Source organism: Ailuropoda melanoleuca, chromosome 15 (assembly GCF_002007445.2).
Source record: "Ailuropoda melanoleuca isolate Jingjing chromosome 15, ASM200744v2, whole genome shotgun sequence".
In the NCBI taxonomy this organism is placed as follows: Eukaryota; Metazoa; Chordata; class Mammalia; order Carnivora; family Ursidae; genus Ailuropoda; species Ailuropoda melanoleuca.
In genome coordinates, this window is record NC_048232.1 from 4,927,939 (window position 1) to 4,951,333 (window position 23,395).

Genomic DNA, 23,395 nt, shown 5'->3' on the forward strand with positions numbered 1-23,395 from the left:
CTCTAGAGAAATGAAATCAGTACCAAGACTGGTGATGTACCTACAAATACAAAATAATAGGCAAAATAGAAATCATTAGCAAGTGCAATTAGTAGCAGCTCCATGCAGTGCTTTAAATATAATGACAAGGAGTTGGTAGAATTGGGTGGGGTTTCAGATGTTGTGGCCAACCAGGTGAGTCAGGTGTCCCAATTTCCAAGCAATTCAGAAGCATAGGGCAAACATGTTCCAGATCCTTTCCCCCTTTCAGAAAGCCACTTAACTCTAGCCTCTAACCGCAGAGAAGTGGTGGGAAAACAGCATGGCTGTCAAGGCAAAGCAATGACAGTGGACTGAAATGATGATTTATTTGTTCCATCCTAGACTAGAATGATCTCTAAAATGCCCAAGCCTTAATGTTTCTTAGGTCACTTTAAAATCATTGACGTGATAGTTTCTTGTATTAGTTTAAGTTACTTTGTTTTGAAGTAACCAAACCCAAATCAGGCTATCTCAGGTATAAAGGGGCAAAAGTGTAGTCAGGTCTCTGGAAGGATCTGGCGTCAGGAATTGGAAAACTGTCTCTGAGCCCAGCTCCTCTCTGTACGGCTTCTTCATTATTTTCTCTCTCTACAGGCTGACACTGTCTGCTTTCCTTGGACGTGGAGGGTGGGTGATGGCTGGCAACTCTGTGCAACTGAGTTATGCCATGTCTATGCAGATGCTCACAATAGGGCAGAGTTCCTCAGCCTGACACTGACATTTCAGGCCAGATCACTCGTGGCGGGGTGGGGGGACAGTCCTGGGCACTGTAGGACACTTAGCAGCATCCCTGGCCTCTTCCCACGAGATGCCAATACCCAGCCTCTCCCCGGCCCCAGCTGTTACAATCAAAATGTCTCCAGACATTGCCAATGTCCCAGCGGCAGGGCAGGGGGTCCAAAATCACCTAGGGTGAGAACCCCTACACTAGACTATCCAGGTTTTCATAATTCAACATCAGATTTCCAGATAGAGACTCTGATTGGCCCAGCTTGGGGTCTTGTGTGCAACTTGGTCCAATTAACTAAAGCATAAAGTGGCATGGCAGAAATATGGCCACCGGGAGTCCACGTCCGAGGGGGCCATGGCCAGGTCCCAGGAAAGAGGCATGAACAGATACTCTAGTAGGTGTCCATGACATTCCTTCACCCTAGAACTGAGGTGCTCTAGCCTGACTCTATGGACTCTATTCATAGGGGGTTTAGGAGAACATTCTCTCAGAGACAGATTTGTGGTATCTATATACCTTTAAACTTTTAACCCCAAATCTTCCACCATAAGGCTTTTGAAATAAAAATATCTGATTTTTTTCGTTTATCTCTTCAATGATTATTTACTGTGTCTGCTCTGTGCCAGGCACTGGGCTAGGCCTTAGTGAGCTAAGTAGTTTGGGTCCTGTTTACACATTTTAACTCCACATTGATTTAATGGTTGTGATAGTATAATCCTACTGTGGGTTACCCTTTTTTCATTTCGAAGCCATTTTACCTTTGACATCTAATTACTATTTTTTAAAATATTTTATTTATTTATTTTTAGAGAGAGAGAGAGCTAGTGGGGGGAAGGGCAGAGGCAGAGGGACAAGTAGACTCCCTGCTGAGTGGGAGCCCCACATGGGGCTCAGTCCCATCACCCTGGGATCGTGACCTGAGCTGTAACCAAGACTTGGACACTTACCTGACGGAACCACCCAGGCGCCCCTATCTAATTATTATTTTTAATTTTAAAGTTTTTAAATCAGTTCTCTTCTTTATACCAGTGTGGGGTTATCTGCCTGTCAGAACTGAGTGCTAGTCTTGGTATTCATGACCATGTGTTCATATTTTACTAGAAGAGTCAGTTTTGACCACTGAAACTCAGTTGGTCACGGCCCTAAAAAAAAAAAAAAAAAAAAAAAAAATTCCAAGGTTAGTCTTGACTCCTCCCAGAAATAAATCACAAAGTATCAGGAAGAACATCTTGTCTTTTCTCAGATAACAGAAAAATAAGCTCTTATGTTAGCTGGCAAATAAGAATGCACTGTGAAGGTTATATAGAATGAGTCTGTTAGGTTAAAAATGAGCTACGTTTACAGCTTTTATCCTCTGTCCATCTCCCAAAACAGCGTGCTGCCCCTTCCGATGGTGTGTGGTCTGTGTCTGTGTCTCCCAGCAGAGAGTCCCACGGTCATGTAAGTTTGGGAAATGCTGCCCGTTCTGTCCTCCTTTGGGAAAGTCACAGGGCAGATGGGAAGGTCCCGGAGAAGCTTCCACCGCCACAGTCATTTTGGAGAGAAATCTGGCCGTACTTACTACATCTCACATGCACAAATCCTACATCCCATCTCTCTATTCCTGGGGACGCATCGAAAAGATATTTCCTGGGATATAAAAAACAGCACTAAAATGTTCCTCAAATTCTAATATAGGGGAGCCAAGAGTGGGAGGTAAGCTCCAGCAGCAGCAGGATTGAACCTCCATGCGGCAAAGTGGAGGAGGCTGAAACTAGTTGAGACAAGAGGAGATTTCTCACCATACCACTATTATAAACTTTCACAATGTCATTCGCCGTTCAGGTACGCTCATGGGTGAGCACCGGAGCGCAAGTCAAGCCCCCACGGCACTCATGAGAGAGTGGGGGTCGCGGGACAGGCAGTAGAAGATGGAACTTGACACAGCATGGTGCCGATTGAGCACATGCGTGTACCTTGGTTCCCGCCCCAAGGTCTGCTAAAACGGCACCAAAGGAAGAAAAAGGGTCTAAAGCTTTGCGTTCAGAAAGAGCAGAAAGGGAGTCAGCCGCTGGAAGACAGCAGCAGACCATCGAGTCTGCGACCTAGCGGACCAGAGAAAGCTGAACCGTCACGGACGCAGGCGTGGAGAAGCGAACTCACCCCAGCTAGAGGCCTCCAGAAAAGACCAGGAGTTAAGGGGGCAGGTGCTTCAAAGGCCAGGCCGGGAAGCGGGGTGAGAATGGAGCCGGTCGACAGTGCCTACGAGGAGCAGCGGGTTCCTGGGTGCCCTCCTGCCACCACCCCCTGCCCCCAGCAAAAGGCGGGCGGTTGACTGTAGACAGCGGAGTCAGAAGAGGCCCGGCTCTGGCAGGCGCGGGAGAAAAAGCATGCGGCCTCCAAGAAGATGGGCTTCTGCTGCGGGATGCCGACAGAGCGGGGAGCAGGGGGCATACGGAAATCTCTGTACCTGCAGCTTGATTTTGCTATGAACCTAAAATTGTTCTTAAAAATAAAGTATGGTTTGGGGGCCCGGGTGGCTCAGTTGGTTGGGCATCCAACTCTTGGTTTCGGCTCAGGTCATGATCTTGGGGTCGTGAGATGGAGCCCTGCGTGGGGCTCCGTGCTCAGCGGGGAGTCTGCTTGAGATTCTCTCTCTTCCTCGTCCGCTCCCCCACTCATGCACGCACGCGCGCGCGCTCTCTCTCTCTCTCAAGAAAGAAAGAGAGAAAATCTTCTTAAAAAATAAAGCATATTTAAAGAAGAACAACCAAAAGAGGGCTCCTGGCTGGTTCTGACAGTCGAGCATGTGACTCATGATCCCAGGGTTGTGAGTTCGAGCCCCACATTGGGCATGGTAATTACTTAAACAAACAAAAGAAAGCAAAAAAAAAAAAAAAAAAAAAAAAAAAAAAAAAAAAAAAAAAAAGCAACCAGAATTTTAAAGAAATATGCTGGGATAGAATCTCATTTTAAGAAATAAAATAGAGCATTTTCACTTTGAAAAAAATAAAAGGAATCCACATGGCACTTAGCAGGTGAGGGGGCAGTCTCCCTCGTCCCCACCCAGCACTGTTGTTCCTGGTCCCTGACGTGGGTATCAGGCAGAGGTGGGTCTGGACCCACCTCACGGACTCCTCTGATTCTCAAAGGCCACAGGCGTATACCTGGCTACTCAGGTGAGCATCTGGGAACAACAGGACCCCTCCTCTTCTATGGAGATGAAACCCCCTGTGTGCATCCGTCCGCACACCTAGGCTGTAGCCAGTCTATTCCTGCCATCCAACACGTTCAGAGCAGCGTATCACCGTGTGTGTTTGGATTTTGCTTTGTCATCAGGTAGTCGGTCTCCCAACTCTCTTGCAGAGAATCCATGGTCTCGGTTCAGCTCCACCCCCATCTTCACATCATTTAGAGCTACTGGATTCTAGAATAGACTGGAAAGGACTTTAGAGGGCTTCATCTCCCTGTTTTATGGATGAGGAAATCTCTGGCTGAGGTTTACCCAGCCTATACCATTAGCCATCGTCTCTCAGTGAATTAGATTAAATTTTTCTTCCAGTGGAATCCAGCCAACACTGTATGTTTTATGTAAGCCTTGCTTTATGCTGTGAAGATTTAAATGCAGACCCAGAGTGGCACTTGGGTGGCTCAGTTGGTTAAGAGTCTGCCTTTAGCTCAGGTTGTGATCCCAGGGTCCTGGGATCCAGCCCCATGTCGGACTCCCTGCTCAGTGGGGAATCTGCTTCTCCCTGTCCCTCTGGCCCTCTCCCTGGCTTGGACTCACCCTCTCTCTTTCTCTCTCAAATGAATAAATAAAATCTTAGAAAAAAATGTGGACCCAGAGAATATCTTCCATCTCCAGCCCTCTGCCTTAGAGCTACTAATCACATGCAAAGCCATCAGCGAGCCTTACCTTTGCGTCGAGGGAGGCTGGCCTGATGGCCAGGCCCAGCACAGCGTGCTTCCCCCATGAGCCGCCTGGTCAGCACAGCAAGAACTTGACAGCACTCCTCCTAGTGTTTTACTACCACTATCTCTTCCACACCAGCGCTGAAGAGCAGCCCCGGGCAGGAGCAGGTGGTGAGGACCTTAGGAAGGGCCAGCGGGCTGCCAGCTCTCGCTCTGGGTTCTGAAAGCACAGCCTCTGGTCTCTCCTGTCATCTTTCCCACACTTTCTCCTCTCCCTCTTCTCAATTCTTCTCGCCTACTGTCTTCCTCTCTTAGGTCTTTCTTCCTGCGGCACCTTTGACACTTGGCCAAACCACGATGGGGAGAAGGTGGCATGACATCATTGTTTCCACCCCCAGAGGCAGGGGGCTGCCCGCCTCCCCCCTACCCTGGCCCTCCCAGCGCTATCAAATGGTGGGCTTCTCAGGGCTCCATTACTTCTCCGGGGGTTTTGCTCACTCCAGTGCCAAAAACATCCTCACGGTGCAGAGTCACCGTGTCCTGCGATGCAGATTGGAGGAGTGTGCCTGGCTCCCAAGTTCCTTCCAGAAAACAGCCCTGAAGATTGTCATCTTGGTCCAACAGCTCTCTCCACATATTGGGGTCACCTGGCAGTCTCTTCTGTGGGAAGTACCTGAGTGTGCGGGAGCCTTCCCTCCCATCATGTGATCCACGAGGCTCACCTTGATCGACTCTGTGGCTCAGCCAGGTTGGCAGGACGGAAGTCCTGTGATAGAGACTCATGACCTCCGAGCCTAACATTTCTACACTGTCAGCAAACAGGCACTGCACATTTCACCCTTCAAAAGCCAATATCATATATCTTTATTACTTACCATCTGATTTTAAAATGACACACTTAGCTAAAAGTCAAATGACACTTAGAGTACATTGTGGAAAACAGAAGTGTTCCTTGAACGCAGACCTCCAGTGTCACTGTCACATTTCTTTTTTTTTTTTTTTGAAGATTTTATTTATTTATTTGACAGAGAGAGACAGCCAGTGAGAGAGGGAACACAGCAGGGGGAGTGGGAGAGGAAGAAGCAGGTTCCCAGTGGAGAACCTGATGTGGGGCTCGATCCCAGAACTCCGGGATCACGCCCTGAGCCGAAGGCAGACACTTAACGACTGCACTACCCAGGCGCCCCGTCACTGTTAAATTTCTTAACGCGTCTTTCCAGAAGTATTCCATGGGCACGTGCACACACACATTCAGTAACACAAGTGGCAATGCACTCATTCTCTCCTTCCTTTTTGCACTTAACAGATTCTACAGATGGTTTCATTTCTTTTTTTTTCTTTTTTTTTTTTTAAGATTTTATTTATTTATTCGACAGAGATAGAGACAGCCAGCAAGAGAGGCAACACAAGCAGGGGGAGTGGGAAACGAAGAAGCAGGCTCACAGCGGAGGAGCCTGATGTGGGGCTCGATCCCATAACGCCAGGATCACGCCCTGAGCTGAAGGCAGACGCTTAACCGCTGTGCCACCCAGGTGCCCCCAGATGGTTTCATTTCTGTACGTAGAGATCTACTCACTCTAGTAGTTCTGTGACATCTTGAAACTCAGCCGCACGATTACTATTATTTTGTAGGTTATATTAATATTAGAAAACTTCATGAAGACAGAAGGTGGAAAACAGTTTGGGGACACTCATGGAAACACCCACATAAAGAGTAACCTGCACCTTTTTGGCAAAGTTCTGCATTCGTGGCAGGACACGGGATTTCCCCCGCAAGGAACATGCAGGGGGTTGAATGGTGCCCCACAAAAACCCCATGTGCCTGGAAGCTGTGAATGTGACCTTATTTGCAAAAAGGTCTTTGTAGGTATAATTATGGATTTTGAGATGCGATCATCCTGGATCCAGGATGGACCCTANAACGAAGAAGCAGGCTCATAGCAGAGGAGCCTGATGTGGGGCTCGATCCCATAACGCCAGGATCACGCCCTGAGCTGAAGGCAGACGCTTAACCGCTGTGCCACCCAGGTGCCCCCAGATGGTTTCATTTCTGTACGTAGAGATCTACTCACTCTAGTAGTTCTGTGACATCTTGAAACTCAGCCGCACGATTACTATTATTTTGTAGGTTATATTAATATTAGAAAACTTCATGAAGACAGAAGGTGGAAAACAGTTTGGGGACACTCATGGAAACACCCACATAAAGAGTAACCTGCACCTTTTTGGCAAAGTTCTGCATTCGTGGCAGGACACGGGATTTCCCCCGCAAGGAACATGCAGGGGGTTGAATGGTGCCCCACAAAAACCCCATGTGCCTGGAAGCTGTGAATGTGACCTTATTTGCAAAAAGGTCTTTGTAGGTATAATTATGGATTTTGAGATGCGATCATCCTGGATCCAGGATGGACCCTAAATGACAAGAGTCCAGACAGGAGAACAGCTGAGGGAGAAGCCACATGACCACGGAGGCAGAGACAGGAGGGATGCATCCCCAAGCCCGTGAATGCTGGAGCCCCCGGAGCTGGAAGGGACAGGAGGATGCTCCCCGAGAGCCTTTGGAGGCAGCGTGGTGCTGCCGACACCTTGATTTCAGACTCTGGCCTCCACACCCTGAAAGAACACATGTCTAGTTTGGGGTCATTTGTTGAGGCAGCCCCAGGAAACCGATTCACAGTGCGAAACTAGATGTCACAAACCCCACTCATTCTGGGTCTTGGTTTTCTCATGTCTCAAAAGGAGAAAGCTGGGCCACAGGGTCTAAAGTTCCTTCATAGTATGAATGGTTTCTGATCGCGTTCAGTGCTCTGCACCAAAGTCCCCTCGTTCAAGGTCAGGCTGGGATCGTGTCAGCACAGGCCGTCTCTGCCCTTTCCCACAGCTCGGCGTTTTTCTCCTTTCTTGTGGGAGTGCTTCTTGTCCTTGGGGTCACCTGCTGCTCTTCTGTGAGTGCTGGCGTGAAACTACAGGACTCTTCTCACCAGAAGGAACAATCTTCCCTCCAAAGGGTCAGGACCCTTTTGTAATCAAAATGGGATTCAAAGCAGTTTAGGGGAAAGGGGTCATATGTGGGTGTTCTGAGGCATCACCCAGTTCCCGTTCACGAATGAATAAATCACCACCTAAAATGCCGGGAGTGCCACTGGCGGCCCCCCACCCCCTAGGGGCTGTGTCAGCTGGAGGGCCACCTTGCCCAGGGGCCACGCCCTTCCCAGGCCCACACCAGGCACGGGTCCTCCAGGGGCACAGAGACCTGCCCTCTTGCCCCCGTGACTTGGAAGGACCGCTCTAGCTTTCCAGCACTCCAGGGGGATTCCCAGGGCCGACCTCGTGGCTGATGGCTGTGCGGCTTCTCCGCCCCCCACTGCTTCCCTCCCCACCCTTCCACAGCTGTTGACGAGAGACTCCCTAACCAACCCCCCCACTGCCGAGCCCCAGCGCCATCCCAGCGGGGGGCCGGGAACTTACCGGCTTGTGTAACCGAACCCTCGATGGAGCAGCAGCGCAGAGACCCAGGAATGCACTGGGTCGGGGGTTCCACCCGAGACCCGCTCCACGCTGGCCTCCTAGTGGCCTCGTGCAGAGAGAAACCAGACTTCATCGTGTCTCTGCCCACCGAAGGCAGATGTAGGAAAGGGCTCTGATTGGCCCCGTGGGCGTCACGCCCCCGCCTCCAGACCAAGGAGGAAGCCACATGCGGAAAGCACTGGCGGTGCCCACTGAAACCATTTGTGCGGACTGGGTGGAGAGTACAGCCCGATTGCGTGAGAGGCAGAGAAGGCTGCTGGGCAGGTGGACCGATCAGTGTGGGCCTTCCCATGGCGTCCAGGGGCCAGCCGGCAGCCCGAGGCAGCCACAGCAGGCTGTGACCTCGGTGGCCCAGGGAGCCTCTTGCTGCCTGCGAGTGTTGACCTTTTGTTTCTTCACGTGGTTTAAAGTGCCTTGAGGTGTAAACTGCATTCCTCACAGGGCTGAGACTGGGAGTCAGCTGGTGAGCTGGTTGAACTGGCTAATCCCCACCTGGATATGCTTTTCAACCCGTTCCAGCTGTCAGAACAGAGCTAACCCACCGGGACAGCAGGCCTTGAGTTAATACGAAATATTAAGGGAACTAAACAAATTAAGAAGCCCTGAGCCCTAACAAAGGAGATAGAGACGCCCAGGTGTCTCTCGTGCCACCCCCACATCCCACAACGGCCAGGCCCGAAGTCCACAAGCTCTGCTGAGAGGGCAGATAACTCTAGGACTCTGCATGCCCCCGGCCCCACCCCTGCACGCAGCTCCCCTCCCCTCCCACTGCCTCTGTTCCCTCCGAGAGCTGCTTGCACCTGGATGGACCCGGCCCGGCCCTGGCAGTCAGTCTGCTTCCCCCTCCGGCCAGTTTGAAGTCGTGACCCAAAGGTGCTGCGAGAGCTTCAGGAGCTGTTCAGGGGGGAAGAAGTATGGGGCAGGTGAGCAATACCTTCCTTTAACCACCGAAGTGCAGAGGCCAGGGCGTCCGGCTGCAGACAGAGGGAGGGACCATGAAGTCACTTCCTGCATTTTTGTGCTGAAGCCATCAGATAAAACGGAAAGGGTCTGGGGCGCCTGGGTGGTTCAGGCGGTGAAGCATATGCCTTTGGCTCAGGTCATGATCCCGGGGTCCTGGGATCGAGTCCTGTGTCAGGCTCCCTGCTCAGCGGGGAATCTGCTTCTGCCTCTCCCTCTGCTCCTCCTCCTGCTTGTGCTCTCTCTCCCTCTCTCTCAAATAAATAAAATCTTAAAAAAAAAAAAAAAAGGAAAAGGGTCAAAATGGACCCTGCCCCCATCCACTAGCCTGCTGTCCCTCTCATCCATCTTTCACTTAGCTTGGACATGAGCCAGTAGCAGCCAGGCCAGGTGACGGCTCTCCCAGAGCAGTCCCATTCTGATGGCGATCAGCCCTTCCAGCAAACAGACCGTGACAGGCTTCAGCTGGGCGTGCACTCCCCACGCACACCGAAGCCAGAGGGGACGCGCCTTCCTTCCACGGGCAGCCCTCCATGAAGACCAAAACAGTGTAAGAATTGGCAGGTTTGTGATCTGCAAGCAGGGAGGGCTGGCTCTGTCCTGAGGTCCTTCACATCTGAGGACACTTACTGGGGAGCCCCCTCACACCTGCCCCCAGGGCCTGGCCCACATAGGGGCTAAGCAATCATGTGCGGGAGGCGGGTGAAGGGAGGAACAACCTTCCAAGGACGAAGGATTCGCCATGAAGGCAGGGACCTCCTCCAGGCAGAGAGTGAGGGCGACCGCAGGAGACCCCCAGGAAGGGGAGTTAGCTCAGGGATCGCGCAGCACCTCCGAGGAGGCCGATCACCGCTCTCAGGAGGGCGTGGGGAGAAACATGCATATCGCAGGTCTGGTCACTGGTGAATTGCCAGAGGACAAAACGTGAGAAAGAAGCAGATTCTGTTTGTCAGGATTCTCCAAAGAACAGAACCAACAGGATACATGGAGAGACAGGTGGGAGAAAATTTATTCTAGAAGTGGCTCACACGGTTACAGCAGCTGAGAAGCCCCACGATCTGCCGTCTGGAGGCCCCGCAGAGCCAGTGCTGTTGCTCAGTCTGGGGCTGAGGCCCAAGAGCCAGGAGCACTGGTGTCTGAGGGTAAGAGGGGGTGGATGTCCCAGTCTGCAGAGAGCAGACTCGTCCTTCCTCTGCCTTTCTGTCCTATTCAGGTCCTCGACCGATGACATGATTCCCCCGGGGAGAGCCACCCAGTCAAACACTCGTCTCTTCCAGAAACATCTGCACACACCGCCAGGGACAATGTCTTACCAGTTACCTGGGGGTCCCTAAGCCCACATCCCAGAGAAGAGCTGGATTTCGGGTCCTCTGTTACTGAGCGTGACAGCCTTATGGACAGATGGGTGGCTAGAGACGGGACCTCAGTGGGAGCAGACAATTTGCTGAAGTCATGTGGTCAGTTAGTGGGAAAGTCACTGGTTCCAGAAATCCTGAGTGGCTGCGGGGTAAGGACGGCAGGGCGGTGTACACAGCGGTCACAGGCCCTGCCCCCTGGAGTCTAGTGCAGCATAAATGTGCACAACAAAGGAGCAACAGAAGCCGAGAGGCTGGTTACAGAGGACAAGAGCAGGGCCCAGGGGCGAACGGCAGCAGACCACGCTGGGCAGACCCACGCCCGCAGCTCGCACGCTGCTGTCCACGAGGCCGATGCTGCCGGGTCTTGCAGGAGCTGTGTCCGCTCCAGCACGGTCTTGCGAGGTAGGCTTCACAACCATCCCTGCTTTACAGATGAGGAAACAGAGAGCGTAGTGCCTTGCCCCGAATGACAACACCAGCAACTAGCAAAGCAGGGATTCAAACAAAGGTCTGACACTCAAATCTGGGCTCTTTTGGCTTTCTGTGGCAAATTATAGAAACCCAAGTCCGACCATCTTAAGGAAGAGAATATTTTGGGTCACACAATTTAAAAGTCTAAATGTTGGCTTTCAGCATGACCCATCTAGAGCCTAATAGAATGTCACTGGTGTGTGTGTGGGGGGGTGGGGGTCTGTCCTTCTCTCCAGACACTGCATAGGCTTCATGGCCACCACACTTCATGACCCGGCCAGCCGCCCCAGTGGCTGGTCCCAGGCCCATCATTACACCCCTCAGGGGGTCAGGGGTGAGGCCTGGCCTGTGACTGCCCTTGGGTGGGCAGCAGCCCCAGCTGAACCACATGGAGTCAGCTCCCACAGGAAGGAGGGCTTCTGTAGCCTGAAGAAAGGGAAGGGGAGCTGATCGGGGAAAAACCTATGCCCCCGCATGGCTTTTAACCGGTGTGCTGTACATCCAGCTGTTTCCAGCCACAGCAGAGAGCCCAAAGTGCTGAGACTCCGGTGCACACAGAAGAGTTTAGTGTGAACACTAAGGATGAGTCATGTTTTTGTCCTACGACCACCTCATGACTGGTTCATCCCACAGATCGTTCACACACTAGTTATGCTCCTCTGGGCCAGGCTCTGTTCCAGGCTCAGGGACTCAAGGTGTTCTGCTTTTGTTTTAAAGGCACAGGCCCGCCCTTGAGGAGCCCTCCACCTGGGACAGGAGGCAGACGTGTAAGTAGCAGGAGTGTGTTAAGAGCAATAATAGAAGCATTTGAACTCGGGGAGCCTGGTTGGCTCAGTCTGTGGGGTGTGTGACTCTTGATCTTGGGGTTGTGAGTTCAAACCCCACATTGGGTATAGAGATGACTTAAGACTTAAAAATAAAATCTTTGGGGGGGGGAAGCAGATGATCTCATCCACGATAGGTGAAGAATGCTAACAACTCAGTAACAAAAAGACAAACGATCCAGGTAAAAAAATGGGCAAAGCACTTGAATAGACCCTCCTCCAAAGACATAGGAATGGCCAACAAGCACATGAAAAGATGTTCCACATGTTTAGTCATGAGGGAATACAAGGCAGGACCATGGGATACCTTCACACCCATTAGATGGCTGTCATATTAAAAAAAAAAAAAAAAAAGCAGGGCGCCTGGGTGGCACGGCGGTTGGGCGTCTGCCTTCGGCTCAGGGCGTGATCCCGGCGTTATGGGATCGAGCCCCACATCGGGCTCCTCTGCTATGAGCCTGCTTCTTCCTCTCCCACTCCCCTGCTTGTGTTCCCTCTCTCACTGGCTGTCTCTATCTCTGTCGAATAAATAAATAAATAAAATCTTTAAAAAAAAAAAAAGAAAGAAAGGTGAGTGAGGATTGGAGAAATTGGAAGTCTCATATATTGCCAGTAGGAATGTGAAATGGGCGACCACTGTGGAAAACAGCTTGAGGGCTCCTCAAAGAGTTACACGGAATCACCCTATGACCCAGCAGCTCCACTCCCGGGTATGCAGCCCAGAGCTGCAAGCAGGGACTCAAACAGATGCTTGTACACCCCAGTTTCTGGTTACTCAGAGTGTCCATCAGTAGATGAATGGACAGACACAGCGTGGTCTAGACGTCCAATGAGCTATTTAGCCAGAAAAGGAATGAAGGACTGATACGTGCTCTGACGCTTATGGTAAGTGAAAGATGTCCTACCCAGATCCCATTTGTGTGATTCTTGTGTGATTCCATTTGTATGAAATCTCCAGAATAGGTAAATCCACAAAAACAGAAAGCAGGTGGGTAATGCAGGTGCAGTGGGGAGGGGAACGAGGAGCACCTGCTCAAACAGGTTTTATTCCAGGACGACAGACAGGTTTTGGACTAGGGTGGGGTGGTGTCTGCACAACGATGGGAATGCGCAGAATGCCACTGCGTCCTTCACTTTGAAATGGTGAATTTTGCCATGTGAGGCTCAGCCCCGTCAAAACCGAGCCTCTGACCTGGTGCGTAAGCCACGGAAAGCCTGTGACGAGGCTGCCCAGGGGAGGAGAGGTGACCGAGCTCAGGGTGGCTCAGGACAGCCTCTCTGGGGAAGGGGTTTTCTCTGGGGGTCGGTTTCCTCCGAATGGTTGTGAGCAGGAGCCCAGAGTTCCTGTTTCCTCCTTCTTTGCACAGACGCTGGTGCTTCTCACTGTAAAATCGGGTCTCCACGTCAGGGTCCGCCCTGGAGTCTCGGCTGTGTTTGTTACTCTCGTGGGGAGGCCGGGACAAAGGACTATTATCAAAGGCCTGCGTGTTCCCTGCCCAGTCACCGCGGCTCCCTGGGGGCCAGCAACAAATGTGGCCTTGTGGTGTGGACGAAACAGTTACAAAGTTCATTTTCCTTTGGGGAGAACCGCTGAGCTGCCAGGCAGGAAAATCTCTTTCCATTTCACAGAGCACCTCGTTCTGTGCCAAGGGGTCGTGGGCAGCAGTGTCCGCTCAGGTCTAGGCTGCACCCTGCAGAGTCAGGGAACAGGGGGCAAGGGGCCACCGGTTGCTCTGGGCCTCACTGTTAGGTTTACCAAGGGTTCAGGCCCAGGGGCCTCATCCCCAGCTTCCCTGGAAATCCCTGGTGACTGACAGAGAATCAGACAGAAGCTGATGGACTGTGCGGAGCCCGGATTACGGGCATGCATTTCCTGGAAGGTGTCACTCGGCTGCTGCTGGCTCAGTGGGACAGGAGGCACTGCCCATTCTCCTCCCTCGGTTTGGGGTCCCCCGTTGCGATGCCCCACCCAGACCTCTCCTGGCCTCTTCTCTAACCATCCCATCTGTTCCGTGTTCCATTCTTTCCAACTCCTTCTGACACAAATTCAAACTACTGTTAGGAGGGGCGCCTCGGTGGCTCAGTTGGTTAAGCGTCTGCCTTTGGCTCAGGTCATGATCTCAGGGTCCTGGGATCGAGCCCTGCATCAGGCTCCCTGCTCAGTGGGGAGCCTGCTTCTCCCTCTCCCTCTGCCTGCTGCTCCCCCTGCTTGTGCTCTCTCTCTCTGACAAATAGAGAAATAAAATCTTAAAAAACACCCAAACTACTGTTTGGGGGTTCTGCTCTGGCCAGGCCCTAGCAGGTGTTTCTCATATGCTGGTTCCTCAGTCCTTGCGATCACCACATAAAGGCGGTGTTACTGAGTCCTTTGTACACGTAAGGAGATTGATTCCAGGAAGACTGGGGTTCCGTGCTGTCTGTGGATCCGCAGGGGCTGCTGTGGGGCTTGGAGGAGGGCACGGGGTTTCCCTGTGATGATGAAGATGCTCCAGGGTGGACGGTGGTGGCGGCCGTACATCTCCGTGAATATTCTAGAAACTACTGAACTGCAGGCTTCCCCTGGGCAAACTGTATGGCACACAAATTATACATAAACTGTTTTCCTCAAAGTTTCCAGAAGGTACTGTACCCCTTTCTGCAATTTCTCTTTGTTCATATTAAACTTAATGATTGAGTTTCGGTTTTTAAATATCTGTTATAGATTTTTAAATTCCTCGTAAGCATTTTAAGAAATACATAGTATTTAACATCCATTTTCAAGATTTCTAAATACATAAACTATTTAATTTCTTAACGTAAAGCACATGTTGTCTCCCAAAAGAATAACATACTATCATCTACCAGGAACTGAACGCCTCCACTTTGTCCTCCTCAGAGCCCAGGTCCTGGGCTAATTCTGCTGAGTTAACGTCGAGGATGGAGGACGTGTTGGTGGTGTCTCTTGTGCCGCGGGGCGAGCCTGCAGGAAATCGCAGTCCGCTTCCTGCCTGGCCCCAGAGAAACAGAGAGCAGCGAGGTCAGATCACCGCACAGCTCCGCGCTGTCCCAAAACCATGTGAACCAAGTCAGACCGGGAGAGGCATAAAGGAGTCTACCCTCCGGAAGATCACCTGACAAAAATGAGAGCCTTTGGATGTCTACGAGGATACTTACAATTTGTACAAAGAAATGTACTTAAATTCAGCTGTGGATGACCAAGCAGCTGGAGAGCCTCGCAAGTGACATCTTGGCCTGGCATTCGGTTGTCCTGCCTTCCCCGGCAAGCCCAGCCATGCCCGCGCCCTAGGGCCCTGCAGGATCTAGCCCCCGGTGGGAGGGATTCAGAGAAAAGGTCCTGGTTCCACGAACAGTGATTCAAACATGTGTGCAGGGCCTGGCTGGCTCATCCGATAGCGCATCAGACCCTTGATCTCAGGGTTGTGAGTTTGAGCCCCACAAAGGGCGTGGAACCTACTTAAAAAATAAATAAATAAAATTAGTTTCATCAATTAAAAAAAACACGTGTGCATGTGTGTGCGCGAGGATGGGCACAGGCAGGGAAACTACACGAAATGTAGTGAATTTGTATAATGAGAGCATGGTTACATTGAATCCTCTAACGCTGCCTTCCAGTATGATTAAGATACTGTTAAACAAAATGTGGGTTAACATATGCACCTGCAATTCTACCCACTCGGTGGAGCCCTACGTAGCAGTTAAAAAGTAATTACACTTTAAGTATTTATAAAGTCTAGCACGGAGGGATGTCCAAGACACTGTTAGGGGGAAAAAAGTGAATTCCAAAAAGAAAGTATTAATAAATAAAATAAAGTATTAAAGGGCAATCATATTTTTTATAATGCCCTCCCCCACCGTGTATTTGGTTCATACATATAAAAATTTAGAAAGCTGTCCACTAAGCCATTAATTCCGGTTGTTTCTGGAAGAAGGCTAATAGGACCTTTCAGCTTCTGTGTTCACGTTTTTATATTACTTGCGTTATTTACATGTATATATTTCTATTTTAATAAACACTTGAAACCCATTTTTAGGCATTTCTTCCTTTTTATGTTTTCCTACACTTGATCATATATTAACTTTGGGGTTAGCAATTTAAAAAAAGCATAGGGCACCTGGGTGGCTCAGTCAGTCGAGTGACTGCCTTCGGCTCAGGTCATGGTCCTGGGGTCCTGGGGTCCTTGGATCGAGCCCTGCGTTGGCCTCCCTGCTCAGTGGGGAGCCTGCTTCTCCCTCTGCCCCCTGCATGTGCTCTCAATCTCTCTCTCAGATGAATAAATCTTTTTAAAAAAAGGGGTAAATCATCCTTTTAGCTACCCTCGATTTTTTTTTGTTTTTTTTTGTTTTTTTGTAATTTCATTTAAAAAAGTCTAATTTTTGCAGCTTGGGTCCAAGCTGAGGCTTGCATACACCCGATTTCAAACCAGCACCGTATTTAGCTTTTCAAACGTTCTTTCTCATGATGCAGAGCCGCTCTTCTATCAAACGGCTCCTCCTTCCTCCCTCAGTGACAAATGAAATCACCCAGCTATTTTCATCTGCAGTCATGATTTCCTTCCCGTAACTTGCCTTCTCCGTCTTCTGTTTTTCCTGTTTACTGGAGGGGAAGTTATGCATACACAGGTACAGCTGGCCGTCAGGAAGAACACGGACCAGCTTCAGAGGGGATGATCGCACCAGGGGAGCTGGACTTAGCTGTGACCTCTATTAAGAGTTATGATGGGAGGGGCGCCTGGGTGGCACAGCGGTTAAGCATCTGCCTTCGGCTCAGGGCGTGATCCCGGCTCCTCTGCTGTGAGCCTGCTTCTTCCTCTCCCACTCCCCCTGCTTGTGTTCCCCCTCTCCCTGGCTGTCTCTATCTCTGATGAATAAATAAATAAAATCTTTAAAAAAAAAAAGTTATCATGGGAGCCACTCTCAACTTTTTTTTTTTTTTTTTAAAGTCAACTATAGTGAGTCTTTGGTTCCTCTAGGAATACTTCAATTTTGAGGCCTGGAGTTGTCTGATCCATGTGGGTCACCACAGAGGGCACCCCACACTTCAGGGTGTCCGCTCCTCCCTCCCGGGAGACAGAGCAAACAGGATGCAATGGTCATTTCTCTCTCAGGGGACACCCTTTCAAATATTTGCTTTAAATCATAAACCTCATTTAACTGTTGTCAAAGGTATTTTTTGAGCCTTTCTATAGTACTAGGCATTTCACTTATCACATAGCCTTGAACATACTACTTGCCAATCTGCTGTGGGGGGACAATCTCTACTGTACTTTGCCCTGTGAAAGTGTGTCCAGACTAGAGAAGGGAATCTTGTGACTCACTGGAGATAACCTGTAAAGAAGAACAGGTTTGGGATGTTTTGTGGGTTAACCATTCTGCCTGGGATGCATACCTCCTCATGTTTGGGTCAAGAGGACAGGGGGAATTATTGTGTATCCCCAGGAGCTGGGAGAACATTTGATTTCAGCCCCTGTCCCATCTTTGGACACTGGCAGCTGGGCCAGGCCAACACCGAAAACCAGCCAAGGCTGTGGCAGCAGGTCACAAAGCCGGAATGTCTGGGAAAGTCTTGTCCGTCTTGACCTCTCCCTTCCTGAGCTCATGCTGCCTCGTCTCTAGGAAAACTATGGTAAAGATAAATTAACCCAAGTGGTACAGGTGCTGAGCACGGAAGATTCCATTTCATGATCTCAGGCTCCGTTGCTGGGTCACTGAAAGTTCAGCCTCCTAAGTTCCCTTGACATGGCTAAATGACACCAAGTTGAAAACCAAAAAGCAAAGCAGGGGGAAAATGTGGTCAGGCCGTTTCGTTGTCTGTTGTCATTAGCAACCCACTTTCGGTGGAGCCTATCGCCTGAATCGCTGGGCAGAGTGAGCAGGCCTGTGGAGGGGGACTCAGCCATGCCACGTGGCCAGGCGCGGTGCTGAAGCCAGTGGGAAGTCGGGACATTTCCTAGGCTCTTTGCCAGGTGACATGCAGGCAACGTGAACGCACGGAGCGGGAACCTGGTGTTCCAGCCCATCCCAGCGGCACCCAGCTCTGAAACCTGAGAGGGCAAGCAGCCAGCTCTCCTGACAGCCTGAAAAACGGAGCGAATGCAGCCTGACCCCTTCATGTGCAAACGCCCGGGCGACAGCGTGGACACTGGTGAGCGCTGCGCCCTGGTTACGGAGCCGGGTGCCGGCTGGATTCTGAGACAGCTGGCTGTGTGAGCTTGACCGAGTTATTCAACGTGGCTGAACCTGGACTTGATTGGATGGTTTCTTCGATTTAAAAATTTAAGGCGTGAAAAGTTTTGACACTACGGTTCTGTGTTGCTAAAGGGAAACCAGCAGCATGCAGCTAGCTGTGGACATACCTTCAACAGGTTGCAAACAAACTAGTGATACCACAGTAGCAGCTCTTGCCTCGGTGCCTTCCGCACACCGGGCGTCACGCCTGGACAGCCCTAGCAAGGGAGGTACTGGGTGGCCTTTTTACAAGTGAGGAAATTCCGGTACGTGGTGCCGAGTCTCATGGACAGAGGAAGGCAGGGCTGTGATTTGAACAGAACCGCGCTCCTTCCATTGGCTCTTGGCTCGGCGGCAGCGAGCTCGGGGCACACAGGAAGAGGACGTTTCCTGGCCCTCCTTGCGCCTGGGTGGAGCCACCTGTCTGGTTTTGCTACTGGAAAGAGGCCAGCGTTGACGTGGGCCATTTGCAAGCTCACCCACGAACAGCCACATGACTTGTCAGGCTGCCCTTCCCAGTTTGTGAGACCACAAACAAAGGACTCCAGGAGGTGGTGACACCGCGCAGGGGAAAACGGCCCGGGGGGCACGGGGGCACCCACCAAAGAATATGCGTGTCAGACGTTCTATCAACGAGAAACATACCTTTTTTCTGTTGGGCTTCCAAGATTTTGAGGTTATTTCAGCAATGGTTGCGGCTCACTTCATGTTTTTTCCACGTTCAGCTAACGAATCAAGTTCAACAAAACGAATTAAAGGACACATTGTTTCCCCCCTTTAAAGAGAGAGGCCAAGTTGATACATGAATTAGCATTTTATTTAGGGTTGCCAAACCCTGCACATGAAAACACAGATGCCCAGTTAAATCTGAATTTCAAATAAACAACAAATACCATTTTTAGTATGAGTGCTCTGTGCGATACTTGGGGCCTACTGACACTGAACAATAATTCATTTGTCTGAAATTCAAATTGACCTGCATTTTATCTGGCACCCCAAATGTCACTCTATCATATCCTTGCTGTGGACCCCGCTCAGAAAACTTTTCCCCATCACCTCCACAAACCAACATTCCTCCCACCTTCCAGTCCCAGCCCGAATGCCACCGCTTCCTGGGGACAGCCTCCCATGGTCCGTCCTCTGCAGCTTCTGAGCAGCCCTCACCACACGCACACCCGCCGTGCAGGTATCTAACAAGGTTTGCGTTTTTGTTTTTTTTTTTTTAAGATTTATTTATTTATTTTTAGAGAGAAGGAGGAAGAGAGAGTGCACCTGCCCGTGAGTTGGGGGGAGGGGCAGAGGGAGAGCAAGAATCTCAAGCCGACTCCCTAACAAGTGTGGAGCCCGACGCAGGGCTTCATCCCGCGAACCTGAGTTCATGTCCTGAGCCAAAGTCAAGAGTCGGACGCTTAGCCAAATGCACCAGCCAGGTGTCCCAAGGGTTGTTCTTCTTTCAGATTTTGGATTCTTGAGGGTGGAGACAAGTTGCTTGTCCAGCACTCGCCCCTACCATTTGTTCATAGAACACTTACTTACGGAGGGCCCATGCCACAGCACACACAAGACAGGCTGGGGCTGTGGACCTTGTGGGTTTCAGTCTTGCAGGAAAGACAGGCATGACTCAAATTGTCACAGTTATGAGAAGGAATACTGCCAAGTGCAGAGACCCTCATCGTCCGCCAACTTCAGCTCTGCTCTAGTGCTCATGTGGCTGAGCTGTGGCCCATGGGGCGTGAATAGAAATGACACAAGCCATCTGTAAAAGGGGCATGACTCCCTTCATCCTCGCCCCCTTCACAGGCCGGTGAGCTGGCCTGGACCCCGCACAAGGGCCGCATGCTCAGGATGGCAGCAGCAGGAGAGCGGGTCTGGGTCACCGACACGGGGAGTCTGACCTGACTCACCCGAGTTTGGTTTTGCCCAGGCTCTACCTAGGAGAGAAGTAAGCTTGTGTTCATGCCGCTGTCATCTGGGGCTTAGCTTCGCTTGGAGAGTTTATATCCTAATCAGTGTAGACAACATACAGGGTGTGACTAGAGTACAATGGAAGGTCTGAGAAGGAGCGATTACGTGTGAAAATATTTCCACTGTCCTTTTCCAGTGTGTGTGCACCTGTGTCAGGTCAGGGATGTGGGGTTGTGGAAACACCGCATCCACACCAACAGTGCAGACGTCCATTTTTCTCTGCGTTTGGCGTGTTTTTCTCTACTTGCACAGCGGTTTCTGTCAGTGAGGTCAGCCAGGGAGGGAAGGCTGTGAGAACTGGGGCTCTGAACCCCAGGGACAGCGCAGCCCCCAGGCTGGAATTGGCGCCAAGGCCTTCCACGTCCATCTGAACCTTAGTTGACTGTGGATTTTCAGGGGAAAAATAAAGCCCGTGCCTGCCGTGGGCCACACAGATGGAAGCTCTAGAACCCTGGGGGTGGCTCCCACATGGCCGCGTCCTGCCGAGGAAGCAGCAACACCTCACATCCCAGCTGTGCCCCCCTCTGCCAATCTCCCAGCAGCCTCCCTGTGTCTGCATCTCGAGAAAGGCTGTTTTCTAGACATCACCTCTGGAGTATTGCTACTTGTTTCATTCTTCTTTCACTTAGAATCATACACCCCACATTTTACTGTTACTATCTGAATTTTGTGTGAAGTTACTTAAGTTACATAAAAAGGACTCTTGCAAATCAACAAGACAGACAAAACAAGACAAAAGATAATGCAAGAGACTGATTTCATAAAGGGCCCCTATCAAAGCCTGTCTGTATCATGCGCAGGCCTCTCACACTGATGCTGCGCTCGGCTGCCTGGCCACGGGACCTGCTTTGGCTAATGCGAAGGGGCTGTCTGCACAAAGAGCAGACGTGAGAAAGGCATTGAGTCCTCCTCTTTTCTCTCTTGGATCCCTGCCACTGTCATGAACATAAGCCTGGGCTCGCCTGAGAGGAAGTGCCACATTAAAGCAGAGCCAAATGCACCCCACACCAGCCAACTGGCATGACCTGGCCGCCGACCCAAGACACATGAGAGAGCCCAGCTAGCAGCTGAGTTCAGCCAGGATCAGCAAAATCACCCGGATGACCTGCGGAATTTTTCTTTCTTTTTTTTTTTTTTACTTGAGAGAGAGCGTGTGTGCATGTGCTCCAGGAGGTGAGGTGGGGAGAGGCAGAGAATTCCAAGCAGACCCGCCACTGAGCATGGGGCCTGACACAGGGCTGGATCTCATGACCCTGAGATCATGACCTAAGCAGAAACCAGGAGTCGGATGCTTAACTGACTTAGCCACCCAGGTGCCCCACAGCAGATTCTTGAGAAATAATTAACAGTCGTTGTTAACTTTAAGCCATGGAGGGGTTTTTTTTTTTTTTTAAAGGAGGCTCTACGCCCAGCATGAAGCCCAACATGGGGCTCGAACTTATGACCCTGAGATCGTCACCTGAGCCGAGATCAAGAGTCAGGCGCTCAAACGACTAAGTCACCCAGGCACCCCTTGAAGTAGTTTGCTACTAGCTAATAGCTAACCAACACAGATAAAAAATACAAAAGGTCAATAAGCAAATGTGAAAATCTTTGATCTGGCCCAGAGCTAGAGAAACACAAACCCGAAACAATGAGCTATTAATTAAGCCAGGTTGATTGGAATCATGTGTGGTAACACAGCTCTGCGGATGGTGAGTTAGGGTCAGGCACTTTCCTGTGTGGTAGATTCTGGAAGGTATTTTGGCAAAACCAAGTGTGATGGGCATGTGGCACTCAAGGCCCATCTCCCCTCCTTTTTATGTGACTTCACACATTGCAGAAGCAGGAAAGTTATAAACTACGTCTCCTGGGCTCCTGCAGAGCCTGAATTCTGGATGTGAGCTGGACTCTGCTAATTGCTTCAGTTGGAGGAGGAACCAGCGCTCCTGGTGGCAAACTGTCATCAGTGATTGTTTTCCAAGGAGACTTCCTGACCATTTCTGAGTCCCAGCTGCTACCCAGACAGCATGGTTCTGGAGCTGGAAGGTGAGGGACCGCACCCAGCCAGCAAGGATTCGCCTGATGAGAAAGGCAGCACTTCTCTTCGAGGCCCAGGTCTGCAGGACGGCTCTGGAAGTCATTTCTCCACCAATTCCTTCGACCGAAACCTGTCTTTGAGCCATTGCAAGGATTCTGCACGTCAGCCCACAGCCTACGGTAAACTGTACTTCTTACGCTTGCTGGAATGCATGCTGGTCTCGGTACCTGCTACAGCCAGTGACACACGACAGCGGCAACCTAGCCTTTGATCCCCGTCTAGGAATTTACCCTCCAGTTACATACACAAGGACACAGAGTAGCGTGTTCATTGTGCCGCGGTTTAGAACGAGGATTCTCAAAACCCTTGGGCGCATCCTGAATGTCTATGGACAAATTGTGGAACATCTGAACGACGCAGTGGGAGAAAGAAGAAGCAGGTCTGCAAGGACTAACGAGAAACACTGTCCAGGGTGCGGTGGAACGTTACAGAAGTTACACAAGAGTAAGTATTACAGGATCCATTAGGTAATCAGAACCCCTCTGTGTCTGCCTCTGGTTGGAAAGCCCCCAAGAGTGGTTACTTCAGGCCAGTGAACAGGCTGGGAGAGAATTTTTATTTGCATTGTCTGAATTCTTTTTCACCAGGAGGAGGATTATTACTCTTATCATAAAAACTCATTAAAAATTAAATAAGATGCATGAGTTACATCGTATAAGCTTATTTCAAATCCACAAACACGTCCTTGAAGGTGCAGCCGGGGCCAGGCACTGGGCGTAGTGCTTCTGGGGTTTATGAGCAGAAAGATGCCGGGGCTGCAGACGAGCAGCCTCGTCCAGCGCACATGCAGCTCCTGCACACGGCAAACCCCGCGATCGCGGCTAGGAAGTGCACAGCAGTGGCGGGGAGGAGGAATGGGAATCTGGAAGAGGCCTGGAAGGACAGATCCCTCCGGGAGCTCACATGGACTCCTCTGGCCTTTGAGGACCACGGATGTTTCCTGTTCATCGTGGGCCTGGCGTGTACCAAGTGTTACACACGGAGACTTGGCTCAAGTTTCCAACGACTCCATGAAGTAGGGCGTTATCGCCTCACTTTGCAGATGAAGGAATGAGTTTGGAGATGCTAAGAAGCTAGGCTGAGGCTGTGGCAGGTGTGTGGGCCCTTATGCACTGTGTGCAGAGCCAGGGATGGGGGGTCCTCTCTCTGAGGGCAGGAGGGAATCCGAGGGCAGGCAGGTGCTGGGTATGGACTTAGGTTTGAGGCATACACCCTGAACTAAATATTGTGCTGAATAATCCTTTGCTCCACTTACCCCATCTTTTTAAAAAAGATTTTATTTATTGATTTATTTGTCAGAGACAGAGAGAGAGAGAGAGAGAGTGAGAGCGTACACAATCAG

The 23,395-nt window shown here is 50.8% G+C and overlaps 2 long non-coding RNA genes across 3 annotated transcripts; both read right to left on the reverse strand.

Annotated features, from left to right (window-relative positions):
* Nucleotides 1-6,568: 6,568 nt before the first annotated feature.
* LOC117796419 lies at nucleotides 6,569-9,340 on the reverse strand. Of its 2 annotated transcripts, none has more exons than XR_004620919.1 (3): nucleotides 9,105-9,340; nucleotides 8,111-8,703; nucleotides 6,569-7,659 (listed from the first exon to the last, which is right to left on the reverse strand). It is a non-coding gene; the product is annotated as an uncharacterized LOC117796419 (long non-coding RNA). The 2 variants fall into 2 exon arrangements; XR_004620918.1 differs by having other exon boundaries at nucleotides 8,971-9,340.
* Nucleotides 9,341-15,107: 5,767 nt separating this feature from the next.
* LOC117796284 lies at nucleotides 15,108-19,336 on the reverse strand. Its single transcript, XR_004620662.1, has 3 exons — nucleotides 19,090-19,336; nucleotides 18,654-18,733; nucleotides 15,108-15,236 (listed from the first exon to the last, which is right to left on the reverse strand). It is a non-coding gene; the product is annotated as an uncharacterized LOC117796284 (long non-coding RNA).
* Nucleotides 19,337-23,395: the final 4,059 nt, after the last annotated feature.